Source organism: Vanessa atalanta, chromosome 26 (genome assembly GCF_905147765.1).
Source record: "Vanessa atalanta chromosome 26, ilVanAtal1.2, whole genome shotgun sequence".
NCBI classification, from domain to species: domain Eukaryota; kingdom Metazoa; phylum Arthropoda; class Insecta; order Lepidoptera; family Nymphalidae; genus Vanessa; species Vanessa atalanta.
In genome coordinates, this window is record NC_061896.1 from 2,478,237 (window position 1) to 2,503,586 (window position 25,350).

General features: G+C 31.2%; 1 protein-coding gene across 2 annotated transcripts in view; it reads right to left on the minus strand.

The window, feature by feature from the left end:
• LOC125074004 (serine/threonine-protein kinase MARK2-like) overlaps positions 1 to 25,350 on the minus strand; it is a 157,564-nt gene that overhangs the window by 104,964 nt on the left and 27,250 nt on the right. The window contains exon 1 of one of the 2 annotated variants that reach the window (XM_047685166.1): positions 20,254 to 20,475. The exons of the other annotated variant lie outside the window; for it this stretch is intronic. The gene's annotated coding sequence lies outside the window, so the exon portion shown is untranslated. Of the gene's footprint in view, positions 1 to 20,253; positions 20,476 to 25,350 lie in introns of those variants that run through there. 2 annotated transcript variants of the gene reach the window in all.

Sequence of the window (25,350 nt, forward strand, 5' to 3'; positions counted from 1 at the left end):
TCACGCTCTGTTTCACAAGTGTGTCGCTCGGCGGGCATCGGAGGGATTCAAACAAATAAATATTAAATGTGCATCACAGCATCGTATGTTTGCATTTGAGATATATCGAATATACGTAATATAATATTATAAATACCTCTCCGGCTGGGTTTAAACCCTGGAACGGTCCGAAGAAAAGTCATTGTGTAATTTTATTTTTTAGGAAGTAGAAAGTCCCGTGCTAGGAAAGCAAGTAATGGCGTTGTTCCTTCGTCTGAACACTTGGTTTTATCGGATAACGAGAGTGCACTTGTGTCGGCGCAGACACTTGTGCATATCATGCAGTTGGCTAGTCTCTCGAGGATTGCGACCATAGTCGGAATCGGTCAGGAGTACATCATTATACATACGAAAATTTGTATTTCTTACAAAGATCAACAGAACACCGGATCGACGTGTTTTGTCAAATAGTGATAGTATATTAGTCGGGGAGGGAAGAATACGTAAGGATCGATCGAAAATTGATAAATAACTAATAATATTTACGTTGACATAACGTTACTTGATCAGAACTAAATCTTAGATCAGAAAAATATTGTATCGCTTTAAAACTTCAGCCATTGCAAATGGTAAGCGCTTAAATCTTGATTTTTCCTACCAAATCAGCTTTCAGAATCTAGCATACATAAAATTACATAATTACATGACAGTCTGTTGTTGTTTTTTTTTTATGTCTACACCACTGCACCCGAATGTGATGTAATATGGTATGAGGCAAGTTTGATCCCCCATATTTTTTTATACTTCAAATATACGACCGACACACGTGCGAAACCGCATGGCGAAAATTAATAACCTATAGATTTTGACCAAGACCTTGGACGCATAAGCAAATCTCAAGACACACCATATTATCTAGAGTTAGTTATTGTACGTAGAAGCAGTCAAGACGGAACCGAGAATAAATTGGAGAGGATTACTGATATTGTTTGTCCAATGACGACAAAAGGCAAAGGTTGATGTTAAACGTAATAATACTTCCTCTACGTAAGATTATACATTAAAATATAGATGAGAGATGTAAAGATTCAATTAGTTTCAGAACTAACGATGAATCGAAGAAAATCAGAAGAAAATCATAGAAGCAGAATAAAAGTTTTGGATATGGGTATGTATCTTGTTTCTTATTTAAGAAGAAATGAACTATGATAATATATTATAATAAAATATTATTATAAATGCGACGGTAAGTTTGTTTATTTGTTACGCTTTAACTGAAGAAGCCTAAGGATAAGGATATTAAGGATGCCTACCCCAAACGGGGGCGAAACTGTGGAATCTGGAAACTAAAGAAAATATCTATCCAAAATGATTGCTTCATAAAATACTCACTCGTTGAATTGAATTTCTCATACCTACCCAAAAGCTGCGAAAACTTTTAATAAACTGAACAATTGTAGTGCAGAAACAATTCCTATTCGCATACCGAGTGAGCATCAGCTTTTTCCACCTCTCACCCAAACCACACAAATGTTACTGAACAAAAGCCATTAATACTATAGTCCTGTTTGTTTCTCGCAATTGCGCACTTGTGGTTTCGTCTACGGAACTACTGCTAACATTCAAGCTATCGTTATGATATTTGTTAAGCTTACGTTACCGACAACTTCAATATTTTGTAAAATGTTGTAGAGATTTATATTTAAACATTATTTATACTATCGAATCTCCGGAGAGCCTTTGGTTTATATTTCTATTGGTGATGAATAAGAAAAAAAAAATTTTTTTTGAGCTAACGAAACTTTGCGTTTTTATTTATTTTGGTCTATATTTATTAAATGGTTTCCTTTCATTATAAATTATTTCGATAATCATCAATTTCTATGTTTTACATCTGCCGGGCGTCTCGTGACTTCGGACCAATATGAACTTATAATTAGCATCGCTACACAAAAAAATAGTAAAATACTAATAACCATATTAATAAAATTTAATTAGGCCTCATTTAGTTCTAAAACAAAAGACGTAAAACCGAAGGTTTTTCTTATAATTTTAATAAGGTCAGACCAAATTGACAAGTCGGTTTTTTTTTAAATACAAAATAACCCTTAAAAAGTTTTATTTAAGACGACAAAATAGAAATGTAATAACCATGAAACAGATAACTACTGAATAATGGTCACGTCGGTCACCTACATCCATTGCTATTATATTTAACGTATTTTGCGTAGTTTCCAAGTCTCACGCTCGACTTGAGTCCTCCTAACTTTAACCTTGCATAATGTAATTTGTTCATTTCCTATACCAACGAAATCATGACATTTTAAGTTTATATTATTAGATTCGAATTTATTTTAGCCTAGCTCGATACCCTTTCACAATCTATTTCGAGTTAATTAAACAAACGACCTTGAAAAATGTATAATAGTATAGTGAAATATAGTTCAAATTAAATACAAAAAATAATCTATATCGAAGAAAATATAAAAAACGATTGTCTATGAGATTAGAATTATTTATACCTTTTAAATTCAATCTGTTATGACGTAACTCCAACATAAGAATATAATTTGCATAAAATTATAGACACGATACTAACGTATTGCGTGGTCTTGGATGCTATCGTGATGCATCGACAAGCCACGTATAATTTCAATCATAAAAAATATACGAATATTTTACGTTTAAAAATGAAGTAAATCTTTATTTTCTTATAGTATAATAAACCTACATGCAGTATTATTGTTTTAATTAAATTTAATTATGAAAAAATTGACAGTATTTGTTAAGTTTTTTCGATAAACTCACTGTGAATTAAATTAAGTTATATGGGATGGATATCGTATTGCAAACATTTTAACGGTTCTTTTAAATATTTTAACCTTGAAAATATTACCCCAGATACCACAGACAACACGTACAGCCCGGAAATATCCCACTGCTGGGCTAAGGTCTCCTCCCTCCTAACCTTCTCCTCCTTTTGAGGAGAAGGTTAGGATCATATTCAACCACGCTGCTCCAATGCGGTGCGCTGCTTCATATGTGGCAGAATTTCGTCGAAATTAGACACATGCAGGTTACCTCACGATGTTTTCCTTCATCGCCGAGCACGAGCAAACACAAATCAAGTACATGAAAGATACTAACAACGTTTGATTTCATTACGAATAGTATACTAAGTACGTACGTTAAAAATTATAAAAAAATCATAAATAATTCAGGTGGTCCAATGGTTCGAACGGTTAAATCTTGCTTAGGAGATGAATTATAAATTGCGTTTATAATTCATCTACTACTCAATGAAGGAATACATCACAAGATAATCTAAGTGTATTGGACGAAAATCTGTTACATGTATGTATTGACAAACCTGCTTTGGAAATAAGGGCCACGCCTCAAAACGAAAGGCATTAACCTAGCAGTGAGAATTTTTACAGTTTATAACTACACTTTTACTTAACAATTTAAATATTTTTTAAATAAACTACTAAGTCTGTCCAACGAACTATTCGCAGGGGTAAAGTGCAGATCATATATTCAGGATCAACGTTAAATACATTCAGACAATTCCCGAGAGCCGTATTGTTAGATACAGTAACAGTTACACAACCGTCCTACGAGGGTTGATATTGTAGAATTCTAGGCATTCAGTGCTAAGGACGCACTTACGACAGAATGTTGAGTCTGATTGGATACTAAACAAATAACTGCCGTTTCAAACGCCTGTTTACCTGCTTAATGTGAAGAAATCAAATGATTATTTTAATATAAGATTTTATTCCATAAGAATTTACTCGAGTGAATCAAAATTCCAAACTGTGATTTTGATAATGTTAACATTTATTTCCAAAACCGTAAACATATCGAAAAATAAACTTAAAAATATAAATTTTAAGTTCGTGACCTTTACGTGCTGTAAAAAAAGTCAATGACTGTTACGAATATGTAAAATTCACGAGTTGTACATATTTAGAAGATATAATTGACAAGTATTTTATTTGAGGTAAATGTAAATAAAATTATCAAAAATATTTGCTATGTTTAGAAATCCAAACCTAACTATTTATTAAAAATTAACACTTCGAATGTTCTCGGTCAGGAACAAGGGAAACTCAAACTGTTTAATTTAAAACAAAAAACATTATCTTTTAACAAATCATAGCGTTTTCGTCAATTGATGAAAATAACAAATTTGGCGAGCACGTTGCTATAATCATCTGTGGGGGACCAAACAACGGATGCTATGGTCAAGTTGCTAAATTTGAATTTATGCGTCCGGCTCGCATCACGTGCTAACGCGTGAATATGGCTACTGTAATGGTACCTACACCTTGAACATGCTCGTATATATATTTTTTTGTATTTCGAGCGATAATCTTTTGATATTAAAAAGCTTTGTAGGAAATACAAGATAAAATACCTTAAAATGTCCTACGTCATAATGCTGATAAAAAGATAAGACTCGAAGCCTAATCCCACGATGCCTCCATACACGAATATATCTCAGGATTTCTTTGAACATATTTAGATTCCTAAAAAGTTTTTCTTCGCCCATTCGAAATAAATTGTACACAAAGGCCTTGGGAAAATTCAGTAGATCTTGGCAAGATCTGAAAACTGGTTCCAGGGCACAAATGTTCAGTTTATTTGAATAACAAAAAAAAAAAACAAAATAATCCAAAAATATATATTTCAAGATTTTCGATTATTACTGTTACAGATATACCTTTCATCCCCGATCATAATTTTATAATCGGAGGTTATAAAATATTTCAAACTTATACTAACAGATCATATACAACCTGAGTTCGCAGGTAGAACAGCATCCGAACAGATGATCCGAGCTTGACCTAATTTTCAGAGTTACGACGTACGGAGGATTTATGGGAAACTTTTATTAAAATGGTTATATACTTGTTTTCCGTTCGCAGCGTTTACTAATATCGTAAAAATACGATATACATACATTAAAAAGAACAGTAATGTATTTACAATCTACTTACGCTTCTATATTTAGGTGTTTGTTTGCTAATTCTAACTTTACTACCGGTTTTATTTAACCTTACATCGAGTAGAGGATCACGTAAATACGAATTCAATTTGCGTCAATCGTCCCTTTACGAGACTTACCTGTAACACCCTACAACACAAGTTTAAATTTAATGAACTAAATAACAAGTTATATTAACTTAATAATATAATATAAAATTAGTTAAATATCGTAAATTTTCCTGCAAAAATGTGCCTCATTACCAAAATTTTATCGATTATAATTATGATAATTAAGCCAAGGAAATTCTGATAGTTCATTAAAGGGTATAAATGTCTTTAAGGATTATTTTTCCTCAATTTACTTTTTTTATTTACGTCTTGTTTTTTCCTCCCTTTTCTACATTACCTATGTTTCTGGACGCATAGACGCAATTTCATTCGCTACCTATACATTCATTTTAAGACCAACGGACGTAAGCAATGCTGTAAATAAAGGTGCTACAGAAGGCTCTCGGGAAAAGGCCGTTATTTGGTTTAGGCGGCCATGCTTTATGGTAAGGGGGAATTATACGTACATATTAAATTATCGTTTGCTCCGGAAAATAGCTTAACTTTCTTAAAAGCAGCCGTAGATCAGGTTAAAAAAACTTTCATAATCATTAATGTTATTACGGATTTTTCTTCAAGTCTTACGAATTTTATAAATTTGTAAGACTTGAAGTGAATGAACAAAATCGTTTTTTTTTTTTTATGTCACTTTGTCTTTTGAGTAAGATCCAAAATAATAAGTTATGTTGTACAAGATTACTAACGTACAAGATTACTAATTATTTTGGGTCTTTTGTTATTTTTTTAAGAAAAAATAAATTTAATCAACTTAAGATGATTTATATTTCGACTAGCCATTCTGTGCACATTTCCTATCTCTAAACAAAACCCAAACACTTCAACAACAAACAAATTGTGTTTTTTTTTCTATTAGCAAACATTTGTTTATGGCTTATAAATTTGCCAAAATAATAAAATTAAATAAAAAAAATCACAGAAGTCAATTTTATAATATTTAATTAATCATTGAAAAGGGAATGTGAAGATTAAACTAACAAAACGTGTAAAACTGTACGATTACATTTTAATAAAGCGACGGTAGTTAGAGATTATATTTATCTAAAAGATCTAAAAAGGTTCCTTACCGCAAGGAATTGCGAACACGAGATATAATTTTATTTACCCACTTGCCCTTGAGCTTTAGATAAAAATTTAATAGTTCAGTAAACACTTATATTAAATTCTTTAGAAAACAATTTTCGAAACTGCTTTTAATATTAACACTACCCACAGACCGTCCGCTTCGCTGGGTATTAAATAAATGGGGAAGGATCAAAGGAATTCAAATAATGAACAGCCTACAATCATCTACGGACGATTCCACGTCGATTGGTCATAATCTCATAGCGATATGTTCCATTTTCATGTGATTGGTAATGAATTGAACCTTTTTATCAATTTGAACAATTTAGAGAGTGAGTAGAAGTAAATATGCTCTAATTCTTTTTTTGTTTTGATTAAGATACATGTTTAAATCAATTTATTTAAGTGACTTCTAGATATTACATGTATGACTTTGTTGATGCATCTACCGCAAATAATAGTCAATAACGCGATTGTATGAGCTAATCTTACTAAGGATTACGTACTGAATGTTACACATGATTTCAGCACGCAATATAAGCATATGAGTTATATGCTTATATCGCGTTTGGATAAACAAAAGAGAGAAAAAACTAAAATTACATTTGAAGAGTTTTTTTTTACAAATCGTGTCTTATTCTGTAAGTCTACAAACAATGTTAAAAGGTTTGATGTTTTAAGTTTTACTATAAATTTACCGATTTAATTAAATGTCTATAAAGTGAATGAAATAATGATTATGTATATATGTACTCAGGCAACGAGCGAACCAAGATACACAAAGTTTGTAAAATATAAAATAAAAAAATAGTTAATTAGTTAATTATATTATCATCTTCATATTATTTATCAGTTAAAATAGCCATTAGGATTAAAAGGTACTCGACGAGGGAGGAATGGAAGACAAACAAAGGCTTAGTCATCTCCGAAGGCCACATCTAGTAATACAATAGAAAAGTCTTTTTCAAATGAAACACAAACGTCATCTCGTATAGGGATGGAAAAAGCGTTTAGTGATACCGAGATAGATCCAATAACAAAGGAGACAAATTACTGAAAAATAATAACTGGGCAGAACATGAAACATTCAGACATTAAATAAACGATTGGCAATCAGGATTAAAAAGGTCATACAAAAACATTAGTACGGTTTACAATATCGATTGATTTAATCGATCAGCTTATTGACAATATTATAAGACATGTAATCTATCCACATATTATAAATCAGAAACTGGCTCTGTTAAATCTTCAACCTTAAACCGCTGAACTGTTTAAGATACAATTTGGTCTGGATATAGTTTCGAGTCCCAGGGACGGACATAGGTTACTAATTTTAATTCACTCCTCGAGGTGGTAAAAATATATCACACCCACATTCGGGTTTGCATATTTATGAATGATGACATTTACTACGTCTGAAAGTGACATCTTTTTACAAACACGGGAATGATCCTGTGAGGTTGACGAGGTTTTTGGTTTCGTTCAGTCATCCAAGTAAAGAAACAGGCAATGAATATCCAACTACTGAAAAAATGCCACCTCAACCGTTGCGAAGAAGATTAATCACACTTTAAATTCATCTAATTTTCTCTTGAACAAATTCTAAGTGTAACGTGTCCTTGCCCGTCTCCGTGATAGCGGAAGACTCACTGCTTGGTCGCGGTTACGCGCGACTAGATTGTTTTACTGGTTTAGTTAATCACAATCGGTCAGTTTTTAAGTAACACAGTGACTAAAACGCGAACATAACATTTCGACGTTTACTTAAACCGCGTCTGTGCAATTTTATAAAAAAAGTGGGTCATTTGTAAGATTTATTACGTTTAAAGACAAGCTTTAAATGCTATTTAAAAAACTAGTTTTTAATAAATGTCATGTTAAAATGTTTCGATATGCTCAATCACTAGTCATGCAAATTATTTCTACGTATTCTTTAATCAAAAGACTATTGTATAAATCGCATGATGATGATGATGACGGAGGCGATGATAATGTTGATGGTGATCAAGGTGTTGGCGGTGATGATGATGATAATGGTGACGATGTTGATCATGGTATTGGTGGTGATGATGTGATGGTAATTATGTTGATCTTGATGCTATTGATGATGATGGTGGTAATTGTTGTGATGGTTATGTTCTCCGGACCTATTTAGGTCAATAGGATACTAATCTCATCGAAGAAAAGCCATTTATGTAAGACAAATTACAGACATGTGCGCAAACACAAATGCATTCTCATAATCCGATGGGGGCGGTAACCAGACACGACCGAAGACAGTACAGGCGCAGGTCCGACAGCATTACGCGGAAAGTTCACACTGCCACCTTTTAAAAGCAGATCTAGTATAACATTTGATGGACCCTACCCGGATTTTGAACCATCAACCTCTAGAATCGAACGAAACGAAACCAATGGAACTTTATCGTTATTAGTACGAAGTGAATTTAAAAGAAAGTTCTCTATTCTCTAAGCTAGGCTATAATATATGGCTAATCATTGTCCTTGGTCCATTTGGACGATGTAATGTCGGGCGTGACTACAGTCGCATAATGATAGCCTGTGCCAATTTCAATCGGCTTACTAATTAATATTGATTACGTGTATTGTAAAATATACTCTGTGAAGAAGACCTTTGATAAATACGATCTGTACTTTGATATAACATATAAACGCATTAAGATATTTCAAGTTCCAAATTGAATTTATGCAGTTGTTTTAAAACATAATATCTATATCTAAGAATATTCGTAACTTTATTATTAATAAATTATAGGTGTTTTTTTTTATATTTTGTTTTGAATAAAACGTTTAATAAATAAATAAAACATTAATAAATAAAAACACACAAAAAACAAAGTAGGTAATGTCAGGTCACTATTCGTATATTTTTAAAGAAACTTACACTATCACTGTGTAAACAGTATCGATCAACTCAGTTAGTTTTGATGTTTCGTTTGTGATGCTTCCCGATGCGTCAAAAATAAACCCAATCAAAATAATAAAAACATAAACAAAAGCGATGAAAAAACTTTTTTAGTTTGCGTAGGTACCACCCACGCATCATGTATTCTACCGCCACTTTTGTATTACTGTGTTCGAGTTTGAAGGATGTGTCAGCCAGCATAACTATAGGCACAAGGGACATAATAAGGTTGGTGGCGCATTGAGGATGTAAGGAATGATTTGAATTTCTTACGGCGCTAATGTCTATGGTAGAAAGCACCTACCATCAAGTGGCCTATTTATTCGCCACATATATTTTTCATAAAAACAAAATTTGTAAAAATATCGAAGCCTTATAATCCACACGTAGAAAACCAATGGTAGCTTCTGAATTACGACTCGTAAACAATTTTACTATCCCTTAGCAGAAATTATCGTTTCTAGTAAGTAACAATAATAATAGATCTGAAAACGTTTCATTTCAAATTTCCCAGAAGCGCTATTAGAATACGACACGCCCTTGTGAAATAAAAATCTCACAGCGATTTAAATGATTATACAGTAATTACAGGTAAAATGAACAGTTCCGCAGAATTACGGGCCCTCGTTACTCGAAACCCGACTTTGAATATTTAAAGAATTTACCCAGCTGATTGCGTTACGTCCAATTAGAATTACGAAAGGCGAACGAAAAGATGTAAAGAAAATCTGACGCTTTAATTTACTATAAAAAACGAGTTTCCTTCTCGTTTTACTCATGAATCTTTAAAATATTTCATCGCCCATTCAACTTATAAATACTTTTAACTTAGATCTTATTTCGTAAGAACTGCTATAAAAAAAAAAAAAACGGTTATAAAACAAATGAAGTACACGTTGGAAGTTTTATCATTTTATATAACTATTAAAAAGTATATGTGTATGACGAAGCGATTGATCAGTGCGTTTAAGTAACGTTGATTTATGTACCTATAGTTATGGAATATGTTATACTGGTCTATAACTATAGACATACTAACAAAGTTTCAATACATAACAGTCATAAAACATTACATGAACTATCAATGAAATCAACTAACAGCAAACGCGAAATTATATCGTATGTCGATTATCAATCGTACATTTGTAACGATTTTTAATAAATGATTTAAAATAATACGTATATTTTTCAACAGGACGATATGATATATTTAATAAGATTTACTAATTAGTCGTCTATATTTAGCGCGAGCGTACATTCATACCCTCGTCCGGAGTTTAGACAGGTTGACAAACCGATAAAGTCCATTAGTGCGATACCATTCTATTATTAAGAAAACAAAGCCATTTTGAAACATTTGAAACGTGTTAATGTGTGTGCTTAACGTTTTATCTAAATAAGCAAATAATTAATACTTAAACGAATGTAATAATTAATTATTCATTATAACACAGCCACGAATATTTTTTGGTCTAAACACAGTTACAGACTAACGTTTTAACACATATTACTATCAAGTATGGAACACGCGTTCTTTTTAATTCGATTGTTAAAATATTACTAATATTATAATTATGCAAATGATGTATGGTTGAATCTTTGTTATTCAACCAAACCAAACAGGCTGAACGGATCTGAGGGAAATTTGCCACATGGATAGATTGTAGTCTGGAATACTACATGGGTTAGTTTTTATCGCTAGCACCGACACAGAATTCCTAACCCCCGCGTATAAAGTGGAAACTACTACTACTATAATGAATCCGAACGAATACAATGAATAAAACAAAATGCGATTCTCAACAACACGAGGCCATTCGTAAACCTTACAAATGTCAGTTACCTACACGCAATCATCTGTTGAAATTAGTTATCATCAACGTAATAGTTTTAATTGAATTCTATTTAATATTGTATATAATTCTAACAGTACATTGTTTATTGCATTTGCTGTACATATGTGTTTACACCGGTGTATGTGTGTTGTTTATTTCAACAGACATTATACAGAGTGAAATCAGAATTAATGTCAATTTAATTACAAAGGCATGATTTCGATTCATTGATAGCTATTTATTATTTACCGGTTGTAGGTTTTTTAGTTTTCGTTGGGAGTTTTTCCGTTTAATATGTGAATGAACCAGTGATATTTCGGGCTGATAACATCTCAACTGTCATGGTCGCTGCGCAGTGACTACTTAATGCAATGGCCATTGGTACGCCTGTCTCTGAATTGAATCGTTTTATAATTTCCAACTGTTCTAAATTTATAGGCACAATATCTATGAAAATAAACGCAATGCAAATTCGATAAATTTTAAGCTGTAGTAACATAATAAGCCATGCGACACACATCTGAACCACTTCATTTAACTGTATTAATTCCACTCGATCTTGCCATTTAAATGACATACATTTATTTCGGATGTAGAACGATTTCACAAGGCTGGAGTATCGGATTAATTAAAAACATTGAAGTACTTAATTAAAAAAAAAAAAAAAACGAAAACCAGTTTAAAATTGGAATAATAATAAAATTTAAGTTCACCTTGACTACATAACATGCTGTAAGGATTATTTTTGACCTGTATAAACTGACTTCGAATCGGAGGGACAGCAAACCAGTTTATTTGAACCATGCGACCGTTCGAGCGACCTTGTGGAATCGCACCTGACTTAAGCTTGAACACTACATATCTTATTTGTTTGACGTCAAACATATTTTTTATTGATTGTTAATATTTATAAATATATGATATGTTCAGTATAATCCGGTTTATTCATTATGATTTCCTTAAGTCGCATTGTCGACAGTTCTCTAATATAATTGACACTTAAATAGCAAGTTTTTTGGATAAAATGTTTTGTTATCATAATGCAATTTGTTGAATATTAAAAATACGCACTTATTGTAAATATGTATTTTTAAAGGTTTTTGCGTCGTAATATATACGCTCGTATTTTATGGTTACCCTAAAGAAGCTGGGCACGGAAATATGAGGAAACTTCCAAAGTAGGCAATTTAATAAGAGCCGATATGCTTTCGCAAGTTTAGTCGAAGCGAAGAATACATTAATCTTTATCGATCTCAAAACTTTATTACGTTGCCGCTGAGTTTTTTCTTATTTATTACTGTATATAACTATCCGCTTAAAAATAATAAAAAATAGCTCGGCTACATTACGCTAGCCGACAACTGGTTCATAAAACTAAAAAAATACTTCGTAATAACAAGTTTTTATATCTATTTTAAAAGCAATACATTTTAGTTTTACTAAAAAAGTGCTGGTGACCAGTACCAAAAGCGTGTGCAAAATTTCAATGCTATGTAAAATATTATATAAAATTTATTTTCCCTGACATTTGACCTTTTGATTAACCATAAACAAAATTATCTGTACTCGTTCTGAAACCGGTACGTGTATTAATACATGTGACATTTACGTACAATACTTATTCAGAGCACGCGGTCCGGTCTTGAGCAATAAATTAAAAAAAAACACTCAAATTGAAATAAAATTATTATTAAAAAAAAATCCTAAATAAAAAAATATCGAATATTTTTAAAAGAATGTATAAATTCTTTACTGACTGCAATTTATCCGGTTTTCTCTATGAAAGTATTACATTTGAATTATTTTGAATCGATATAGACAAAATGTGAACAAAAGCTGCCATTCCAAAAAAAATCCAATAGTATGCCAGTAGTTGATTATTAAAATCGAAACGCCTATTTCTATACAAAATTAAAAAAAAAAAAAACGAGTAGATATCCTCAACGTGACAAGTTACTATATCATAGAAATGTAATAAAGTAAAAAAAAAAGTTATAAAACACGAAAAATCGTGTTGGAATTGTAAAACGAAAATCTTGGAAACAGTCCTAACAATAGTTCATTCAGGTTATTTAACTGAACCCATTCTGCAGCGAGCCTGAGGGTTTTGGAAGCTCATCGTCTTTTAGAGGATTTGGAACGCCCGGTCTTAGAGGAGACATGATATTCTACACTGAGATTACCATCGCTATTCAACGTTGCAATCACCGACTTTATATTTATTTTCATCTATATTAATAGGGGACTATTCTTTATTAAATCATAATTATTTTTCGTATTTCGTGAGCCGAAATTCTTATACATAACGTTCGTTTTTTTATAAAATTAGTTGCATCGATGTGTGATTATACTTCTGGTGTAAGATATATATGACTAAGCTATAAATACGTGCTACAAATACGATAGAAACAAAACGCCAAGTATTAAAGGTTGCGTATATGTAAACTTAGTCACTTTTCCCAATACGGTGTATTGCCACAAATCAATCATCTACAGGTGACGCCGAATAATGAATCATTGCGTTGCAGAGGAAGAAATATATTTTATCTTTGTATCCGTTAAATACTACAAATACCTAAATAACTTATCTTGCTATAAATCTAAAAGTATTAATAGGAAACGAGTCTTGTCTAGACGCAGAAAATATTACATTAATCTCTCCAAATATTATATGGTATAGCTTATCAAAGTCAATTTTTAAATCCGTAATCAATCGTTCACAGATAAGTACATTGAACGATAAAAAACTTGATAAATAGTTTTTAAAAAAAACGACGAAGAATAATAGTCTTCCATCTCTTCGATTTCTGTTAATAGCCTTTGCATCAGTTCAAAAGATATAATCTTACTTTGAAAACAAACAAAAACACGTAAGACAAAAACAAAAAACTATCTAAATAAATTGAAATGTTCCACAAACAATACTTCAAAAGTAATACGATACCAAAAAAAAACTAATCAAACATCGATGAGGTGAAACTTAAACGGGTGGTACATCATTATACAAAGCTAATGATCCATGTAATAAGAGTTTGAGTTGATAGAAATCTCATAAAGATTCTTCTACTAACGACAGGGTTCAACTTCAAACTGTATATAAGAAAGCTGATATCAAAGTTTCGCCACGTTAGGTAACCGAACACTGTTCAATGGATTTTACGTGATATCCAAAGTGGAGCTATTTGGAAGTCAATTGTCTGAACTTTTGGAATAAATCCCTTTTTATTAAGCTTTCCTGGTTTAAATTACTATTTCCGAATAAATTATTTTCACGCCCGTTCATCGCGTTTTACTAGATGCTGTCGACAATGTGATGAATATTATTGAGACCCTAAAATATAATAAAAAAATCACCATAACTGTTTACACGTTTTGTACGAACTGCATTACAATCTTCAATTATGTGTACCTTTTATAGAAAAATCCATTATAAAAAATTTGCTTTACAAAATACGTACAAATTTTCACCTAAGTCTTCAGGGATTACTAGTTTGTCGAAAGATTAAAATGCTCTCAGAGGATATAGCCATGAGCCAAAGTGCCGTCAGCGTTGATACGCATCCCTGTCAACTTGGTTTTAGAGGATTTTTGTATTTTGAAACACCAATTTTCCTCTAACTTCGAAAAATGTAAGTAACCATTATAAACATTAAAATGTTTCAGGAACATTACTTGTTCAAATCACGACTAAATATAAAAACAAGGCTGATAACGGTGTTTCTTTTGTCGTAAGACATCTAAAAGCCGCTCCAAAATATTTTAAGTAGCGATTCTTGGATAGCTTAAGATTTTACGTCAAAGCAAGATGTGAGGGAATGGACGTAAAAATATAATGGAAAGGATCAGAACCAAAAGTGACGGAGTCAAATTGCGCTAAACGACGCTAATTGAAGACTGTCACCGGTCTGCAAATGTGACACACGCCTGATTCACACGACCCACGCGTCAAGAGTATACACGTTGACCAAGTGAGATTTGATAACATCTTGCATAACATAACCGTTACAATAATTTTGAAGGTAAATAATATTTATATATCTCTATATTGGGAAAAAGAAATATCACAAATACATATTAAAAATATAACTTACACTGAGGGAACACAGTGTAAATGAAAATTCCAAATAGTAATATGGGTGATAAAATACAATTTATTTTTAAAAGTAAAAAGGGATTAAGCGTCATTTCTAAAAACAGTACCAAACTACGCTAGAACAATTTATCTTGCAGAGTGTAATTTTTCATAAATAATTTTGACCTTCAACTTGCAGCTGACAACAATACCACCCACCATTCGTTCCGTAAATAAAACGAAATATGTAACGACAATAAATAAAACGAAATAGTATTAATATACTATTGTAAGATCTGCTAATACAATCATTGAATTTTATCGTCACTATTATAATTCATCACACAATTTATTTATTTTTAATTTACACATTATGTTCTATGTATCTAATACATTGATTCCAGTATATATTATTTTACACAAATTGCTATCTATATGTGAGAAGCGAAGATATTACATTCTTGATATGACGCTTATAATAAATGTGACCAAATATAATACACATGGAACACTTTGGAAGAAAACTTATTTTAAACACACAGGTCGGCATTTACGAAATGAAATTAAAAAAAAAAACACAATGAATAGTTAACAATAACCATCAAAGCTTTTCGAAACCATTCCGATCAACGTAGATGTAAATATGGAAACTTCCTTTATTATATTACAATTATTTAAATGCGTTGAACCGGTTTATAATTTATTCAATCCGTTGATTGAAGGATATAAACACGCGCTGAATTTAATAGACCAGATGTCGATACGATATTTATATCGTAATTGACTACAAGGGTTTGTAATTTAGACAAATAGATTGATCTTGATGACAGTCATCAAAATTGATTAAATTTTGGTAGAACATTTACAAAATTAGCAACTGTCCGAAAAACTTTGAATCTATTTGAACCAGATTAAGACCTAGGGGTTTTCAAACGACTTTCCAAAAAAGAGTGTATTGTTTTCAGGGTTCATATACATTATACATATGTATGTAAGTTTCTTATTTTCTGCATAATTTTAAAATGCCTGAACAGATTTTGATGTATATAGTATCGTTATAATCCAAACATCATCCTGAGTAACACTGAATATAACTTTTTTTTACATTTTATTTCCATTCGTGGCAGGACAGACGAGTTTTTTAATGATTGACGCCGAGTTAATTAGTTATTTAGCTAGAGTAAAGCTGTTATATTAGGAGACCTGTTATATAGTATAAGAAGTATAGTAACGCTAGACAAAACATTGTACCGAACAAGTTTAAGAGTCAGATGATTATTATTATTATTATAAATATCTGATATATGTAATAATGGCAGTATACATTCTGAGGTCGTAACTAATTGCCCCCCACTAACACATACCTTAGCATTAGCGTCACTTGAAATTCAATTAAGGCACGCGAGATAAATCTTTAATAAAACACGTGTTTACATACAAATCGGCGTGTAAACGATACTAATATCACCTTGAAAATTATTAAATATAATTTTTCCTATATCTCCGTTAATTTGCATAACGTTGTCATCTCCGTCTAGCGTAATAACTGTTTAAAGCCTGATAGTCGATATATCGATAAGGATAGCGAAATCATTGAGACAAGGTACTAAAAACGATTGCAGATAATAAAAGCAATATAATATATGTTAAGCGATCGATTTGTTGAACTATATCGTAATAATAAATGCATCTATAAATGTGTGATAAAATTTTATCAATATTTGATACCTGTTGTAACTTTTTCTCGCTTCAAATAACGTTACTAACAATGCATCTATACACAGAAAACCACAATTAGTCATGCAAATTTTTTACATAAATGCATCTTATCTTAAGCATCAGTTGATTGCACTCCCTCTATTCCCATTTTCCAGTGCACTTCAAGGGATGCAGAGTGTCATCTTTAATTCATCAACTTTTAATAGTTGTTAAATCTATCTATAACTTCCATCCCGTCATTATGAACTGGAGTCATTTAATATGAAAAGAAATGCCAAGACCTAGCTTTTTAATTAATCTTGCTTTTCATCGTACTTGAAAAATATAACCATCGAAATAATTAAAAAAACATATATCCAGAATTATATTATATGTGTGCCTATCGCGTGGCACAAGTGTTGGTATTCAATATGGCGGACTGATGTGCTTTATCGCAGGCCGTTTAGAATACATAATAAGATCCAATACCGATCATCCGCTTATGGAATACACACCATAAGAAATATTTATGATTCTGTACGTACGGTGACTACTTAAGCCGTGATGGTTATTCTATATTGCAATAGTTACGCTTCTCTGTAACAAACACGAACTTCTGACAAAAAAAATTACGTGCCATGGAAAATTATATCGCATAAGACCATTGAGAAGAAATCTTCGTGGGGACTTTCTTATCGAACAATTTCCCGATGTGGGCGTTAGCCGCAGACACCCGTTATCATTAAACAAACCGCATATTATAAATTGTCTACGGTGCTTCTGAACGAAGTCGTACTTATTTAATGCAAATATTTAAAAACAAGCTTTTAAACTTTACACTTACTTCCGCTTCAATATACAGAGTATTTATATATGCCCTATAAATTGATATCTAATACTTAGCATAATATAAACGTTATCTAAATTAAAGTATCGTAGAACGTTGATTCATCTTTACTGTCAGTTGTTTGTTTAGTAAGTAAGCTGCGAGTGCCTTTGAATAGTATTTAAATCCTCTGCCCATCGGCAATTTTCAATTCATACATTATAAATGCGTGTGCACGTACCTTTTAAAACGCTTTCCATGTTCAGCGTTCTACCACCAGGGTCAAACGTGGCCATTTTAATATCCACAAAGCATTTTTTTTTTTCAGTCATAATGAAAACGCCGAGATCTCAGCATTCAAAAGTATAAGCCTTGACCTAAATACTATATTTTTTTCCGTTGAAGGTCATTTAGCACATAAAGAATTTTAATTAAAACTTGATAGACTCAAGTTATATTAAGTAAAAACCCTTATATGTTGAGACGATATGCGAACGATAAATATGAATGAAAAAATGAAACCCGTCTTATATAACACTATGAATATCAAGTACGTATATACGAATAAATAAGAAAAATAAGCTAAGTCAGACATAAAGCAATGATCGATTTGTGAAACGGCGAATAAAATGGCTTTTTCAGACATGTCTCAGCTTACGATAATCAAATATAAATATATATATTATATATGCCTATATAATATATAGGCAAAGGCCTTACCTAAGGGAGTGAAGGGGTAGTGATTTCTAGTCTGTGTTCTTTCATGGTAATTATGATTACACAAAAATTTCTCCAATCTGATCATGAAACTCGTTTCGGATCAGAGAATAAATATAAACTGTGTTTTTGTTGTAATTACAAGGAACCAACGATTCAGTGTTTTTAAAACGTACTAAAATAAAAGGGTGGTAATAATATCCATAAGAGTATATGTCTTCTTTACTGTTAGATCAATCGCTAAAAATAAAAAAGCAAATTATGGAAGAATATTGCAAATTAAAAAGGATTATTGTTATTATAAATATACTTTAGGGCTTAAGTAATAATCTCTGCCTCAAATGAGAACCAAGCAAAATAATATAACAGATTTAACTTTTCTTAAACTAGTCTAATTGATCAATACTTTTAGAATGAGAATAAAAATTTTAAATACAAATTCAGTGCTTACAAAATTGAACCGTACACCTTTTAACACGTTTTAAATTTGAATTAATTTTACATAACTATCAAATTTAGTTCGTAAAAAAATCTTCAAAGTTCAATCAGTACCCAATTTAGTACGTATCTAATTACTGTGGCATAGATTAGAAACTTAGCGATTTTTCTATAATTCAAATGGTATTATCCAACTGATCTGATAACAGTCGGGATATAGATAATGGTATCTTTGTTGACAACTATATTGATAACTTTATTATTGACAATATTTCATACGCAACATTGACAATACATCATTCTATAAAACTACTATCTTCTCCTACTTCGTGCGGGTAATATTCATACAATGCGGCCCCTTGGATTTCTTCTCTCAAACTGAAATTTCCAAATACCCTTTCTTAGTGATCGTCTACGTCGCGATAGGAGTAACGTCAAGTCATTCGGAACTATAGTTATGTCATGATTAGTGTTATTTCCCTCTTATAGAATAATAAGATTATCAGTTGTAATTCAATCGCATTTATAATTTGAAACGAAACACAACACACATATCTACATAAGTATTAAACGAACACTTCGTTAAGTTTTAACGTTAATATTAATAATTATTTAAATATATTTTTTTTTCGATATATATATATACATATATATACGATATATATATTGAAGCATATTTCATGTAAAGATCGCAGCAGATTTTAAGCAAATGATAACAATATTACCTTATACCATTAAACTGGAACCGCACCTTTGCCATTTTCATCCAGACATGTAAAATCATTGTTCATTTTAAATTACAGATTAATATTAGCATCAAAAATCAAATTACATGACTATTTAAAATAATTACAATTCTGTACGTCTCTAATTTTCGCAAAAGCACGATCGTCAATTCTAAAACTTTATACGTAGGTAATCCAAAGTTTTTAATTTCGATAACGTCGTAAGGAATAGAAACCATATAACAATACCGAAGTACAATTTACGTTTCAAATTTGAATTCGTAAATGAAAATGAAAACATGAAACACAACGTTCTATCCGACCTAAGTTCGTTTCGACGAGCAAAACTTTTCGTAGGCATTTATTTAAAGAAACAAGATGTTTCCAAACTCGAAAAGAAACTGTATTTGACTCTTTTTATTTTTAATCAAGTTTGGGAGAAGCCCTTCCGTTCAAGGGAGGCGTTCAGATTATTAAAAGTAAAAATAATCTTTCAATTGTCAAATGTTTATTGTATAAGGAAGTTTTTTTTATAAAAATCAATGAAAGTTTCTAACAATTAACAAAACTTTATCCAGTAAAAATTAACTATGAAAATATTTAATAAGACATATTGAAACACTAACTCTTTGAAATTAACACTTTAAATAAAATATTAATTTACTTTTCTCGTTTATTACAAATATTTCGATGCAATATCATAGACATTGCAAAAATATAAAGCATTGGTGATGTTTTAAATTAAAAAAATACCTATTAAAATTCGAATAACCATTTTCGTTGAATGCAATAATTATGTTAATACTATAACCGGTCCGACCACGTAATAACAAAATAAATGCAATACAAACCGCGTAAACACAAACACTTACAAATCGAACGCTATGTTTATGTCACTAGCACACCCTCACATACAGTCTTCGAGAAGACCGTCGGAGAGCACAACACTTCAATCGAGCCAAAACGGTTTGGCTGTATGCAACAAACACAGCACTGCACAAACTATTCTTTCATCGAACACGTGTTCGATATTTAAATTTTGCCAGAATCGCTGCGAACGTGCAGTACGTCGAGGCCTCAATACTAGACTGCCGTGCCGCTGCCGGCGCACCGCAACGTACCAACGCGACGTACCGAATTCAACATCAACGTTGCCACGCCCATAATGTTTTGATTCTTGTACGCGTGCTACGAAATACCTTATCCTGATTAGATTTTCGGCTGACTTCGAGATGTGGATAATTCGTTTAGGGATAATTTCACATAGCCCTGCTGCAATTACCTCGGGCTACCAGTATTATCAAATCTAATAGTCTTCGTCCGCTACCCGATCTCAAACTCGCTATATATAGACAGAACTTCAAACATTGTAAAATAAAAATAAAGACCAGATTCTTCGCTGTAGATGCAGATGTTGAAACACTCCTCTATCCCATTATACATAAATAGTCAAAATAAACAATCCGGTAGCTAATCAGACTGCATTCCACGTAATCCAATTGATCTCAAACGAGCCAACGTGTGCAATGTAAACAAACATGAGATTAAATCGTTGGATTTCATTCATCAGCCATCGTGTAATCGCACTGAAACACGTATCAAGTGTATGTTTATAAATATTTAAAAGTTTCTATTTTCACATATATATTTTTTTAATTAATATTTTCAATTTTTTCGTCTTCATAATACACTTTAAAACACAAATTAGATCTCACAGTAGATAGACTATGCAGTATTTTAATGAAGTTAGCAACAAAAAATATTTTCTGTAATTCCGTCGGAATATTCCGATGTATTCAGTGACGCCTTTGTGTTCCATAATCTACCGATTGCATATCAATTAATGCATTCATATTCATCTCTAGAGATGCAGAGAAATCATCTTTAAATTTTTGTTATGCTAATTTAAATCGTACATCAATCCATATTACTTTGATTATATATCTATCGTATTTTTCTATTATCAATAATACAGCAGAACACTTAAGTTCCGTTTTCGCTTAATTATTCCGATACTGCGATTATGTAATACCTACTTTAAAACTTTAAAATAAAGTTCACATGAAACAATATATGTGTATATATTTATTTATATATAATATCAGTGTATGGTAAAATCAGGTATTTTTATAAGTATAAAATCCAAATATTCTAAATCTACCTTACCTTAACAAATATAAATAGAATAATAATTTATGAAACGATCACTTTGAGTATGTTTCTACTTCAACATAATAACATTACACACATTGAAGTATACCAAGGTGTGTGTTCTCTTCACATGACAAATAAAATATATCACATCTATAAATCAGACGAAACGTTACGAAAGCGTCTAAGTGATTGGTCGAACTGTCTGTATTTACACTTGTACGAGTAGTAAATTCTTACTAAATCATAAAACTTATCAAGGAAAACCCATTCATCGATCTCGTTCCGTATTCGCGTTATTATTTTTTTAATTTTAAAACATAAAATCACATTGAAATAAAATTACATTATTTCTATTCAAGATACAAGTTTCACTAAATACATTTCACATAACGTGCTGTAAATATTGAAAAGTAAATAATTAATTAATTGTTTCTTCATTTTTCAGGAAAAACGAGAACCAACCTGAAGCCAGTTTAAAAAAAATGTACAAAACATCCCTTTGAGCAATAAACAGCACCATTTCAACTTTTCTTTTTCCGTCTGGCATAAAAGGGGCAAAAAATGGAAAAAAATACTCTCATAAATTATGTTGGCTGACTTACTCAGCAGTCGGACATGTATTATCTAGCGGTGGAGTTGAATTTTTCTCTTACCAACGTTGAATTTTTAGAATTGTAAATATTTTAAGCTACTACGTTTAAACTGAAAGTATACTGTCGAATACCAAGACCAAGGAATCTTGAATACCGAGAAGACAAATAACAAACCTTCAAATTTAAATTGTAGTGCTGCAAATAAAATATGCACACACAAAAACAAATTGATACACCAAACGCACCGACTACATTTAGTTGGAGATACAAATATAACAACAAACAAAAAATATAAAAAACTATTTAGTTCCAGAGCGTTTCACCCAAATCTTATTGCTAGCCTTAAGTCGTCGGTAACAGGGCCTTATCTTTAGCATGATAATCTGGTTAAATTACACGGAATACTTGTAATAACAAAACAGATTAACTATCTAAGAACAACAATAACAAATAGTCCAAATCCAATGGTAACCCTTAAATACATCGTTTTATACACACATTGTTTTGCATTAACGACCTTCAGAATTAATAAATTAAATTAAATCTAATGAGTAAACGTCTCCATTTTAACGAATATCTGGCAAGGCATGTTTATTTTAGTTTGTCATCAAATACATTATCCAGTTAGAGCACTTATATACCTTCACAGTCATGTCACAGAGTAAACACAAGGCAATCATGGGTCATGAAAGATACCAATGATGAAAACAGTTCTCGAAATTAAAACAAAGTAAAATGATAACATTAACTGAAGTTATATATAAGCGCTGTCAGACACAATGCACTCGAGCGCCAACAGTATACATCGATATTTTAACTGACGTTTAGAACTGGCTATTTTCATCCGTAGCAGGTATGCGTTAGCTTCGTGTTTTGTGCATATTTTAATTATACGATATCAATTTATCAATTAATATGTAAATTGTTTCAAGTAATTCTTTCCTTATTTATTTTTAATCGATAAAGCAGTTAAGTATATAAATCATCTGACGATATTCAGTACGTTTAATTTGCAATTATTAAATATAATTTTACGAATCCTTATTTTATAAGAATAACTAATTTATAACAAAGTCAATTACAAATTTCTTAACACAGTGTGCAATTTTACACACACTTATTGATTGACAATGTCAATTTATGTTAAACAATTCCAAGAGCTGAGAGAAAATGTGTATTTACTAATTAATCATCTGTGAACTTACTAATTTTATAATAACCTTTTAATAACAAAAAAAACCTTTACCTTTTCTATATTTATAGAAATATAGGCGACAGTTTTTTAAATTTCTGGTATACTTTGCCTTTCAAATAAATCTATTTAAACGAAAAAGAACAGTTATTAATAAGCATGTCTTTAATATACTGTTGATGTTATTATATATAATACAAGTTTATGCCGGCGACTTCGTCCGCGTGTTATTGTTAGGATTTAAGGGAAAAAAAAATTATTCTGTGGTTTCGTAATAGAGTTAATTTCTCATTTATTATATCGGTATAGAAGACTCTGTTTATTTAACCTTATGTAGCTTAGTAGGTAAATATAAACTAAAAAAAAAAACATTAAAAACAGCTCTAATTACTAAAGTACACACACGCAAATATAATTTAAACGATTAAATCTATAGAATCAATCACTCAGCTGTCAAGTCGGATATTTTCATATTTTAATTATATTAAATGCATCCATTGAAGACGGTACGATTATTTGTTGTGACACGAGTGTTAAATTAATAAATTAATTACACACTTAATACATCATTTAAGTACCAATCTGAGTAAAAATGTATTCATTTATTAAAAAAAAAAATATATGTTATAAAGAAAAGGAGAAACTTAAGCTGACAGTACGATTAACGATGGTTTCCGTATTGTAGTAATTGATAAATAAAAAAAATAAAAACTTAAATTAATTTTATATTAACTGTTATTTATACATATTGCATTTTTGGATGAAATAAAATACGTTATTATCAGAATGTTCAATATCAGTAAAGTTGGAAACTTCTTTGAATATAAAATAAGAATTACGATATTCATTCATTAATAAAAACTTAGAGACTTCGACGTTCGTAGTTTTTCTATATTTTTTTTTTGGCTTCATGATGTGATCGCCGTCCGCCCTGAGCGTCAGCAAGACCAGTAGCACAGTCACACTGACTAAGCAAATGTCGATAGCTTATAATTAAAATAAAAGCATAAAAACTCCGTGACATACCTTAAAACGACATAGGAAACAGTCCCAGTAGTCACAATCAAGTAGTCGCATTACTCACATCCCCAAACAATCCACTGAATCAGCAATCAACTAATAAAAAATCCGCGTACCAATTCCAACGGGCGTCGAACCGAACTATTGGCGAGGGTTCGCTAATTGGCAGTCGGATTCGCGCCGCGGGTAAACGTCTGCATCCTTTGCGCTGTTTGACTAACCGGTCAATATCAATTTAGTCATTACGATAAAAAAAGAAATACCGTTACGTAACCAACGTTTCGATTTGGGTGATTATGTTGCATTATTGAAGACAGAAGTCACGTATGGAAGCAATTAAACCTTGTTATTTTATTTAGTCTAACGATACATACCACAAAATTACAATAAGAACTGTACAAATGTGTACACTATGGGCACTGTACAGCATCTTATATAAATAACAAAGTGAGTGCTTATATTAAAAAACGAAAATCTACAAGAACGACTTTTTAATTACTTTTTTTTTAATTGACGATGTTCTTATATTGATATAGATTTGATTTTGATTGGATTTCGACCCATGTTTAAAGAAAAGTTGTTGAATTTTCTGTAGAAGATATAAAATATATCACTTTGAAATTTAAACTAACAGCAAATTAACTGTAAACATAAAATGTTCTTAAGAGAGTACATTAAAGATCAGTCATTTTTCAAAAACAACTCAATAAAAAACTGCTTTTAAAATATACTAAATAAAAGCAATAAACACTAAATATTAAAAACACAAAACATAAATAATTTAAATATAAGTCACAGTTATACTGCCACAAAAAATAGCCGTAAGACATTATTAATTCAATGATAGATCAACCTTCACTCCAAATGTGTTTCATTATCGTGGTTCTCTTTGTTTCGATAAACAAAAACAAAATCATTCTGACATAATATTATAAGTCAGGTTCCGTACAGTGTGTTATCTTTAACGAAAACACACGCAGCCCGTCTTC